General features: G+C 37.7%; 1 pseudogene; it reads left to right on the forward strand.

The window, feature by feature from the left end:
- The first annotated feature begins 3,734 nt into the window (after positions 1-3,734).
- LOC102485421 (zinc finger protein 879-like) lies at positions 3,735-5,404 on the forward strand (annotated as a pseudogene).
- Positions 5,405-12,107: the final 6,703 nt, after the last annotated feature.

The raw sequence follows: 12,107 nt of genomic DNA on the forward strand, positions 1-12,107 counted from the left end.
TTAACGTTTTAAAATGCAAATACGATGACCAGCAGATGGCATAGTAATTTCATTGCTGGACTCCCACATGGCTGAACACAGTTTGAATCCATAACTAGTAGCTTGAAACCCATGCTGGGCACATGTGTGTGCATGTCTAAGATCCTGAGAACAGAACAGAGAAGGGATTGTGACAAGGTCATGCCCCCCAAGGATGATTTCTCACTTTCCCTTTCACTCTGTCTGTCTGTCTGTCTCTCTCCAGTGAGCACATGTGCCCTAAGGCAAAAAAATTCTAAAAAAGAAAAAAAAGAAAAAATTTAAAAAAAGAAAAGAAAAAATGCAAATAGGTCTCTTGAAAAGTTTTATCTTTCCTGGGGTTAGCTTCAGTTATGATTTTTTAAGATATGTATCAATAGTCTTGCCTGTTTTATCATTTATTTTGTATATGCTTCACTCTTAAAAAATGGTTAGTGTTTTCTGTATTTCATTGATTTATTCCTTAAAAGTTTGTTTGTTTGTTTATGGGCTTATTTTTATTTTATAACTCATTAAATTCTTTTATATTTATTTCTTTCTTCTGTTTAAGTTTGTTTGTTTGTTTATGGGCTTATTTTTGTTTTATAACTCATTACATTCTTTTATATTTACTGCTTTCTTCTGTTTTTTTTTTTCATGGTTAACTGTTCCATACCTAGCTTTATGAATTATGCATTTAGATCTTTAATGTTTAAATGCTATCTATTTAATGCTAGGAATTTTCCTCTTCCTTTTTTTTAAAGCTACATCCCACAGATGCTTATGCATTTTGCTTCTGTTATTGCTTTCTAGGAATTATAAAAAAATTGCTTTGTATTCTGTTTCCCAAAGGTTGTTTAATGTGCTTGTTAGCATGCATCTCTATTTTGTTCTTTTCTTTCTCTTTTTCTTTCACTTGCACACTTGTTTGGTAATTATGACTTTGCTATTTCACATGATTGCATGTAAATCCATGTGCGTGTGAGAGTTTAGTTTTCGCAATGAGCACTATTGTTTGGTGTGAAGTGTATTCATGTTGGGTGAATTCGGTTTATAAGCTGCAGTGATGTAAAGTGATTGAATGTTTAAAATAATTTGAGAGAGAGAGGACACACCTACCCTGTTTAGCTAGATATCCCTGATGGACTTGACCTGGCTTGAGCTGCACACTGTGAGCTCCAAGAGAGAGGAAGCACTCGTGAGCACCGCTATGGGCTTTGCGAGCCCACCCTAAACTCAGCCTAATAAACAACACGGCATCAGCGCCTTTCATCTTTTTCCAAGTTCCTGTGACAGTTAGAACCACCTTTTGGAGGAGGAAAGAATCTTGAAAACAATATGTTTCTTCATACAATACTAAATTCATTTTTTTTACCTTTCTAAAGAATATTCTTTTTTTTAGATTATTTAAATCCAGTTATATGAGTGAGTATGATTTATTGTTTCTAGTTTTGAAGCAGGTCATCAGGACTGCAGGCATTTTAAAATGAAGAACTATGGGACTAAGTACTGAGTCATGGGGAGATCTGTTTGAGGAGTGGTCAGGTGGGAAACCGGGAGTGCATGTTTGAAGGAATCAGGATAATTACTGAGGAGAAAGTAATTGACTGATTGCAGTGTGGAATGATCTGCAATGCTTATTTCTTTTATGTTAAAATATGAAGAACTTGTTAAACTTTTGGCAAGAGCTTGATGGTACCTGCTGACAGTAACCAATTCCCTTCTTCTCCAGCCTCTGCTTCTCTTTGCATTGACCCTGAGAAGAAGCAGCTGGACTTAGTTGGCCAGTAACAGTTTGTCATATTGATTTATAGTTTATATATATCATAAATGCCTACTATATTTTATACATAAATATTTTCCATCAGAAGAGTTACTTTTTCTTTCTTATTCTGTGACATAAGCCTAAGAAGGTGTATATTTTTGTTCTAGTAATTATCACTAAATGAAACTTTTATTATATAATACCTCTAGGTATCTTTTTATTTAGATATTATTTTTTTGATTTCTTTTTTTTTTGGAGAGAATTTTTTTTTCACTATAGGGCGCGTGCGCTCGCCAGACAGAGAGAGACAGAGAGACAGAAAGCGAGAAATCTCTCCCGAGAGGGGGTGGTCACACTGCAATCCCTTCTCCTCCATTCTCCTCTCGGGATCTTGGGCATGCACGCACACGCGCCCGGCATGAGTTTTAAGCCACTGGGTCCGGGACGCGAACCGCAGTCGACTACGTGTGAGTCCAGCGACATAACCATTACGCTAACTGCTGGTTCCCTTGATTTCTTAATATGAATCACATTAAATCTAGTTATTAATTTTTTTGGTTTGTTTCTCTCTGCCTACTAGTTTGTTGCTCGGGACTTTATATTCGTGTTCTAAAATAAACATTTCTTCTTTGATTTTTCAGTTTCAAGTAATAGTGTTTCATTCTTACCTCTTAAACAGAAGCTATCAGAGATCTCACTCAATTTCCAATTTACTGTTTTTATTCTCCCATTTTGTTAGGTGAATTGTTTCTACATTTATGAGCATGCACATACAAGTGCATGACAAGTTTCTCAAGCCACTAGTCCACTATTTGAATTGTGCAGCTGGCCATGTGATCCAGCCACCTTAATTACCATGCCACAGGCTACCTTGGACTGGCCTAGATGTTAATTATTTTCTTAATTGATTAATATTTTATTTCCTTTAAAAACATTAGGTAAGACATTTTCATCTGCCTTGAGGTCATATTTATTTTTGGTATATTCTTATGACCTTGTAAAATTTCATTAGATTCATTTTCATCTTATTTTTTCTCATCTTGTAATAACATGTTAAGGTGCTAGGTTGTATTTCTTTTTCTTTTCTTCTTTTTTTTTATTATTATTTCCATGTCTTAAGTAGGCTGGGTTTTCTTGGACTACTATAAGGAAGTTCCTTTTGGGAGAGTAATAGGTCAGAATGATTTTCATGGCTTTCTGTCTGGAGGGTTTCCTCCTTTGTTTTTAGACCAAAAGATTCAGCATGTGGATCTCTCTATAGAATTAAACCTGATTCAGATAATATTTCTGCTTCATTCTGTGTTTTTTACCTCAAAGGCTGAGTTCTTATCCTTAGGCACTTTTGCTGTAAGGTTCTGGGAATTTTGGGATCTCTATATATTCTCTGCTGCTAGGATGACACCTTCTCTCTTTTCATCCCCCAGGGTTGCTGCCATGCTCAATTTGGCTGCTATTTCCAGCCATCTTTTCTTAGGTGGAGGCACTGCCCTTTCAAAATACTGGAATATTTTATGATTCTTTCTGAGGGTTTAGACCAGCAAGTGTTGATTTTATTGCAACTCATGAGCAGTATATTTTGAGAGAGTAACTTGAAGGTTCTGAGACTTTTTTTCCCCAGTTTTGCCAATCAATCTCAGATCTTCAACTCAAGTTTCTGTTCAGAGAAATATCTTTTCACTTTCAAGAGGAATAGAGACCCCCGCCTCCAATTCCTGCAGTTGTCTTATTGGTTACTTTGGTTGTTCTTCTTTTCAAAGTTTTTTTTTTTATTTCTTACAATTCATATCACTGAAATCTTTATTTTGTGCAGTTCTCACTGCTTTTGGTATTTTTAAATATCTTCAGTCATATTCTAAAGTTCACCATTACTGGTTTCCAGTGGATTGGCGGCAGTGACAAGTGTCCTTATGCTCGATGTTCCGATCATCTCCAGGATGGCACCGTCTCCAATAGGGGCTGCAGGGCAGGGGAAATGGCCCAGAGGTTGCTGCCAGCCCAGGTAGAAGGGTCAGTGACATTCCAAGATGTACCGTGCTCTTCAGCCAGGATCAGTGGCTGCACCTGGATGCTGTCTAGAGAACCTTGTACCCCACAGTGATGCTAGAGAACTACAGTCACCTGGTCTCGCTGAATCATCTCCCAGTTGGAGCAGGGCAAGAGCCCTGGAAGGTGGAAAATGGAGTTCCTCAAGGCGCATGTCTAGAATAGTAGAACTTGTTTGAAACCAGTTTCTGAAGAAGAAAATCAGGAAGTCATAAAAAACCTTGTTGTTGATGATCCTTCTGACTTCAATTGGGCAAAACTTACATAAACGAGGACAAATTAGAGAAGCCACAGGACAAAAAGAACAAACTTTTTAGCAAAGTATTAGCTAACATTTAAAAATACCTATGTGAAGGAGAGGAGCTTTAAAGTTATTGAACTTGGTAAAAATCTTGATCTAATATCTTCACTTATAAAGAAACCCAGAATTGCATTCCAAGGATGGAAACTGCATTTACAGCAGTATTCAGTTCTGTTTAAACAACTGGGAGTCAACACAGTGTGTAAATGTTATAAATGTAATATCTGTGGGAAAAATCTTCCTCCACAGTTCTTCCCTGAGTAAGCATCAGAGAATCTATACTGTGGAGAAGTTCTATAAATGTAAGGAATGTAGGGAAAGGAAACTTTCAGCCAAAGCTCGTCTCTAATTCAGCACCTATGAATTCACACTGGAGAGAAACTTTATATATGTAATGAATGTAGAAAAGCCTTCAGTTTCACTATCTCTCACATTGGACACCAGAGGATGCATCCTGGAAAGAGACCTTATAAATATAAGGAGTGTGGGAAAACGTTTAAAGGCAGTTCATCCCTTAATAATTACCAGTGGACTAACATTGGAGAAAAGCCCTATAAGTGTAATGAGTGTGGGAGACTCTTTAGTCAGTGCTCCTCCCACATTCAGCATCCCAGAATCCACACCAGAGAGAAGCCCTCTGAGTGTGGCCTGAGTGAGAAGACCTTTACTTCCATATCACGACTCAGCAGACACCATCGGATCCATACCAGAGAGAAACCCTTTCTTGAAACGAGTGTGGAAAGGTATTTAGTTACCATTCAGCTCTCATCATACATCAGAGAATTCACATTGGTGAAAAACCATATGCATGTAAAGAATGTGGTAAAGCCTTCAGCCAAAGCTCAGCTCTTATACAGCATCAGAGAATTCACACTGGAGAGAAGCCCTATAAATGTAACGAGTGTGGGAAAGCCTTCTCCTGGATTTCACGGCTTAATATACATCACAGAATCCACACTGGAGAGAAACCATATCATTGTAAGGAGTGTGGGAAAGCCTTCAGTTCTCATTCAGCAGTAAATACTCATCGGAAAATCCATACTGGAGAGAAACCTTATAAATGCAATGATTGTGAAAAAGACTTCAACCAAATCTCTGCTCTAATTCAGCATCAGAGAATTCATACTGGAGAGAAACCATTTAACTGTAAAGCGTGTGGGAAAGCCTTCAGACAAAGTTCACCTCTTATGATGCATGTGAGAATTCATACATGAGAAAAACCTTACAAATGTGAAGAATGCAGGAAAGCTTTTAGTCAGAGCTTATCTCTTACTAATCATCAGAGGACTCATAATTGAGAAAAACTGTACAAATAAAATGCACGTGGGAAATCTAACTGAAGCTCATTCTATGATCAGAGAAATTCATCCTGGGGAGAAAGGGGTGAAGAACAGTTTATCATTCATAAAACTTCAGAAGTTAGACCTGATCAAACATCAGCATCTGTAGAATACAGAAACCTGGGAAATATCTGGAAAGCTTCTATAAAATGTTTAAATGTGTTTTTAAGTTATTACCAAATATAAAAAGGATAATTTGTAAGATTGAAGGGTTAGCACTCTTTGTATTTTCTTTCTAGTGATGTATGCTAATAATGACCAGCTTTCATAAGTTTCACTGGAAAGCTTGCTGATACATGTAAAAGTGCAGCCATAAAATTCAGATATCAAATAAATCTAAAAATCTATTTTTTGAAAATACATGTAAGTGTTATGCAAGGCAGTTGTTGAAAGAATGTTTTGGAGGAAAAACATACACAGATTACCTATAGCTACTTCACTGTCACTAGAATTTGTTTTTTAAACACTCTTTAAAGCAAATTCTCTCTGTGGTGGTTGTTAAAGAGTTTTTGGTGTTTTTTTCAAATGGTAAGCCCTTCACCTGAGAAGAACATCACTGCAAGCTATGCAGCTACACTGTCCTTGACCTTTATTCCTGTTCTATGTTCTAAACTCTGAAGATCTGAAGTCACTAAGCCACAGAGATTCATGGTACTTCATTTGTTTTCTCATAAAGTGATTATTTTTGGTGTATTGAGAAGTAAATGTTATTCAGGCAACTACTGCTTTTGCAATTTAATTTACTGGTTCATGTTAGGGATTATCTAAGTGGAGCTATAGGAAGCACAGTTCATGGCTCCTAGACTGCATCTGCTTCCTTGAATACTGTGATTACCACCCACCAGGAAGACCCAGAGACAATATAGAACTTGTCCTCCCTGGAGAGAAGGCGCACTGGGTAACTTTCACCCATAGTGTTCTACTTTCACGTCCATCAGGTGGAACTCCTTCCCCATGCTCTGAAGGCTACTGGCATAAATATTCAGCTCTCAGTCAGATGCTTTTTCTTCCAGAGAATGAGCTTTTTTTTTTTCAACAAATTATTTAGCCTTTTTCAGCATTTCTGCAATTATTTAGCCCTTTTCAACATCTCAGTCAGATGCTTTTTCTTCCAGAGAATGAGCTTATCTCCTTCCACAAATTATTTAGCCCTTTTCAGCATTTCTGAAATGTGCAGTGGTAATAACAAGCCTGAAACAGTGATCTCACAAGTGAAATAAAGACCTTTACAGAGGCGGACATCATCTAGTTTTGCTGTTTATCAGGCATAGGCAAGCACTTAATACTGAAATGCCAATTTCATAAAGTAGAGTAGTAGATTCTTTGTCAAGAAGAAAAACCTCAGAAAAGGTGCTATTGGGAATGGAGACAGCAAAGCAAAATCATTTAACTCAGCCTTTGCCTCTGGGATTAATTAGTCTCATTGTTTCATACTCATCAAGAACAAACTTTCAGGGCACCAAATACTCCACCTGTGATGCCGCTGCTCCACAACCAGTCTTTAAATTCTTCTATCTGATTACTTGAGGTGGGAAATTTCTAGGAAAATAGAATTCCATCAAGTATTAATAGTCTTTTAAGTCATCAAAACCTTAAACTTGAATTAAAATTCCACAAAGAAAACATTAGGCCCAGTTATTTTTAAGGCAAGATTTGTCAGACTTTTAGGTAAAAAACAGATCATTCACGTCTTATGCAGAATCTTCTAGAGAAGAAAATGCATAAGCCCAATGATACTGATATAACCTAATATCAAAATGAAATCTGCAAAGTACAGGAAAGAAAAATTACAGACCAGAATTATTCATGAATAAGAAATGTAAAAATCTTGGAAAAAACATTGGCCACTCCAAAAATGTCTACACATTATCATTATGGTAAATGTAGGTTTACTTACTAAAAACATATTAGAAAATATAAAATATTAGAAAAATTCATGACGAAAGGGATATACAGGATGAACAAACTATACAATAATGGCCCTGAGACACAGAAATGGGTCACATAAGAAAAAACCGGTTGCCTCCTGCCTTCACTGTTAAAATTAGGTGAAAGACAAAACTGTGACTTTTGGAAGAATATGTAAAGGATAACCATAATTCCAAGCTAGAGAAGGATTTCTCTAGGAGGATCCAAATGAACGAAATAGAATTTTCGATGTATTTCTCGTTTAAAAATTTCCGGGGGCCAAGTGGTAGAACAACTGGCCCCACATGGGCAAGGTCCTGGGTTTGCACCTCAGGGCCTCCTTAAGAATTCTAGGTGCCCACATGGCCATGATCCGGGTCAACTGAGATTACAGATGGAGTGCAGTATGAAGGCTCCTTTGGGGGTGTACCTCCCTGAGAAGTTATAAAAACTTACCAAAATAAACAAAAAAGAAGTGAAAAGACATAAAATTGGAGGGCATCATTCCACAACATACCGAACAAATGATCATAGTCTAGTAAATTTAAAGAATTTGTGCAAATCAATTTTTAATTACTAATAGGAGGGGCCAGCAGGTAGTATGTTTAAGGGTATTGAGCTCCCATGTATCTGACTGCAGTTTGAGTCCTGGACCTTGCAGCTTGCTTTCTCTTTTTCAACCTGTCCTTCTCTGGTCAAATTAAAATAAATAAATGAAAGTTAAACAATTCTTTAAAAAAATAAGAAGTTCACCATCACCTTGCTGGTGTTGATGTTATCCATTTTTTTGGGTGGGGGGAGATTTCTGTTGCAAGGTGCATGCACTTGCCGGAGAGACAGAGAGACAAAAAGTGAGAAATCACCCCCCCCCCCAAGGGGATGGCCATGCTGTAATCTTTTTTTCCTCTAGTCTCCTCCTGGGTTTCTGGGCATGCATACACATGTGGCCAGCATGAGTTTCAAGTTGCTCAGGTCTGAGACTTGAAGCATGGTCTACCATGTGGGAGTCTAATGCCTTAACCTCTCCACTACCTGCTGGCCTCTATCTATGTATTTTTTTTTAAGCTGTCCTATTAGTCCTGTTTTGGTTTTAAGAAGAGTTTTGAAAGCTCAAAAATTAAACTAAATCAATTATAATGTTGCCAGAAATTCTAATCAAGAATTTTAAAAAATCAGCCTTATTATCAAAAACATCATTTAGATTTTGTTTGCAACAATAACTAAATAAAACAAGTCTTTTACTTTAGTTCATTTTTAATTTATCCATTCATAGCAAAAATACATATTGTCACAAAAATATAAAATCTGCTTATTTATCCACATATACATATAATTTTACATTTTAGAATGTGTGCTTGGTTAGGCATTTCTCTGGAGTGCATGCACATGAGTATGTGCCTATGTTTAGCCTGTGATTAGTAACTAAAAATTCTATACACCGAGGCTGTAATTATGCTGCCCCTGAAATCCCCCTCTCTACCATACTCAATAAAATGTGGGTTCTCATGTTATATTCTGACAGAATCCTGTACTTGCCATTTTTGACACTTATCACAAATTGTAATTACTGTATAAAATATTTCTATGTTGTGTTAGTTTCCTATGGTGGTTGTAACAAATTACCACAGTCTTGGTGGCTTTGAACAAGAAATTTATTCTTTCATACTTCCGCAGGCTAGCAGTCTAAAAGCAATATTTTGGCAGCTACACTCCCTCTGGAGACTGTTGAAGAATCTGTCCTCTTCTCCTTCTGGTTTCTGGTGCTGTAGGCCTTCCTTGTTCTGGGGCCTGTGGTTGTATCACTCCAATCTCTGCTTCCACCTTCACATAGACTTCTCCTTCATATATCTGTCTAATCTTGCTCTGTTTCTCTGTTATAGCAAGGAATGTGATTGCATTTAGGGTCAAATCAGGTAACTCAAGATAAGCTCCTCCACTCAGGAAACTTAACTTGAGCCAGTCAAGTGGTGTGATAGTTAAGGAACTATCTAAGGAACAGATCCCACATGGCCAAGTGCATGGTTCAAGTCCCGAACCTGGTGGCTTGGAAAACAGGCTGGGTGTGTGCGCATGCATGACCAAAATCCTGAAAAGAGAATGGAGGCAAAGGGATTGTGGTTTGGCCATTCTCCACTGGGGGTCGATTTCTCACTTTCTCTTTCTCTCTCTCTCTCTAGCAAATGCATGTGCCCTGTAACAAAAAATTAAAAAAAAAAAAACAAACCTTAACTTTATTACATCTTTTGATTTTCTGCCATATGAGGGGAGGGGGAAATGTGTATTCTGGTGTACTGTGAAAAAACTATGAATTTAAAAATTATTTTGCATTAAAATAAACTCATAGTTCAATTCCTTTTTTCCACAGACTCTTTGAAGTCCCTTTGTATAAAGTAATATTCAGTTTCTGGGGATTAGAAAGTGGACACTTTCGGGGTCTACTTTAACATGCTCTATATGCTCTTTCTTCCTAACTAATATCTGATTCTTTTTATAGCTTCTAAACTCCATAGGTCAAAATCATGTCTTTTTCTCTCCCTGTGTATTTCTTTTTTTTTCTCTCTCTTTTTTTCCTTTTTTGGAGAGATTTTTGCTATATGGCGTGTGTGCTTGCCAGAAAGACAGAGAAAGGCAGAGAAATAGAAAGCGAGAACTCACCCCCCAGAGGGTATGATCATGCTGCAATCCCTTCTCCTCCATTCTCCTCTCAGGACCTTGGGCACGCACATACACACACACACCCAGTGTGAGTTTAAGGTCTGGAACTCAAACTGCTAGGCCCACTGCTGGTCCTCTCTCTGTGTATTCCTAATACTCAGTACAATATCCAATTTATAGTAGTTAACATATAGTCATTGAATAAATAAACCCATGAATTGTGTGCACTGAATCTCTGTGCATGGGTGCATGCCTTATCTTCAGTCTGCTGTACCTATAATTAAACGGAGATTATTCCAGAAAATTAAATCAACATTTGTATAAAGACATGCTATGATGAATGGGGTAGCTCTTTTTGAATTTCTTTAAGTTCTGTCTAGAACTCTGGAAGCTTTTCATACTTTTACCATAGTTGAGTGTTCCCATGTATTAACTTCTATGACCTATAGCAATCTTCAGTGTCCTGTTATCACCATCCTTCTAATATGCTTAGCTCCATGGAGTTATACTAAGACAAGCATTGCTCGAGGGCTGAGAGGACTGCTAGATTGACTATAGTAGTGGCCAGCTTATTCTAGTGCCTGTGGTCAACATTTACTTAAAATTAATGTATATCCTTCCTTCTTCCCATGCAATTTTGAAGTAAGTTCCACATTAATCTGAACAAACAGGACAATAGAAATGCTTTTTTTTTTCTTTTTGATTTTTGCTATAGGGTGTGTGCACTTGCTGGAGAGGAGAGAGACAGAGAAAGATGGGGAGAGGGAAAGTGAGAAATCACCACCCCAAGGGGATGGTCGTGCTGCAATCCCTTCATTCTCCTCTGAAACTGGTAGCTTCTCTTAAATTGGAATTGAGACAGCACTGAAAATGATTTGAAAGTAATTCTAATTTTTATTATTAAACTGATTTTATTTTAGACTGCATTTGAGAATACGAGATTGAGTGAGGAATCTCCCCAACTCAAAAAACAACAAACAAAATTCATAGTGTGGCTGAAAATGGAAGGATTGAAGTAATAATATAAATATCATAATATCTAGTTAAATTACTTTTAAAATTAGTCATGATAGAAAGTATATGTGCGTGAGAGAGAGGGCAATCCCTCAGCATAGTCTTGTCGTGCTGTAATCCCCTTGCCTATCCTCCAGCTCATCAGGACCTCAGGCATGTGCACACACTCCTGGTATGTTCCAAGCCAACTGGTCACAGTGACTCCTGGTACTGTAGTTCACTACACAACCAGCTGCATCACCAGGCAGGGCCTGGTTTAAGCTCCTTACACACGTTTCTTAATTGCCCACTAGACAAGAATGATTTATTCCTTAGGAGTTAAAATTGTCTAACTGGGTTGTTTGTCCTGATTAAACTTATTTGATGAGTAGATGTGCGATCTCTATCTTACTCTTCTGTGGCAATAACCAAGACATATGTATTTTTATAGCTGTTTTCTTTACCTATTTACAAATAAAGCTATATTAGTTGGGAGGGAGATGCTTGTTTTTTTTTTGTTTTTTAGAAATAAATTATTATTTTATTGTCAGAGAGTACATGCACTTGTCAGAAGCAGAGAAAGAGGAAGAAAGCATATACCTCCCTCCCTTCCGTAATGAGACATGGTCATGCCACAATCTCTTGTCCTCCATTTTTCCATTCCACTGAGATTTTGGGTGTATGCATGTATGTACATGTACACACATACATATGCCTGGCATGTCCCTCAAGCCATTGGGACTGGGATTCAAACCACAATTAGTTGACCATGTGAAATCCAGCTTCCCCAACACCAGATCACAGGAGTGGCCCTGGTGAGGAATGGCTCTGGTGGGGAGATAATTCTTTTCCTAAAATGTCATTTCTTCATTTCTTAGGCTGTGACCATAGGATTTCTGTTTAGAGGCTCCTACCTGTTACCTCTGGTAAAATGTTATGCTAGCCACAAGGCCTGGGAATGGACTGGGGTACATGCATTCCTGAAACGACTGCTTGTCACTTCTTGTTTCAGATCCTCTATTTCTTTCCTGCCATTAAACCAGTGGCATTGATGATGCCCCCTGGCTTTCTTCCTGCAGAGGCCCAATGGAAGCCACTAGGACAG

The sequence above is a fragment of the Tupaia chinensis genome, unplaced genomic scaffold (assembly GCF_000334495.1).
Source record: "Tupaia chinensis unplaced genomic scaffold, TupChi_1.0 Scaffold000217_1, whole genome shotgun sequence".
NCBI lineage: Eukaryota > Metazoa > Chordata > Mammalia > Scandentia > Tupaiidae > Tupaia > Tupaia belangeri.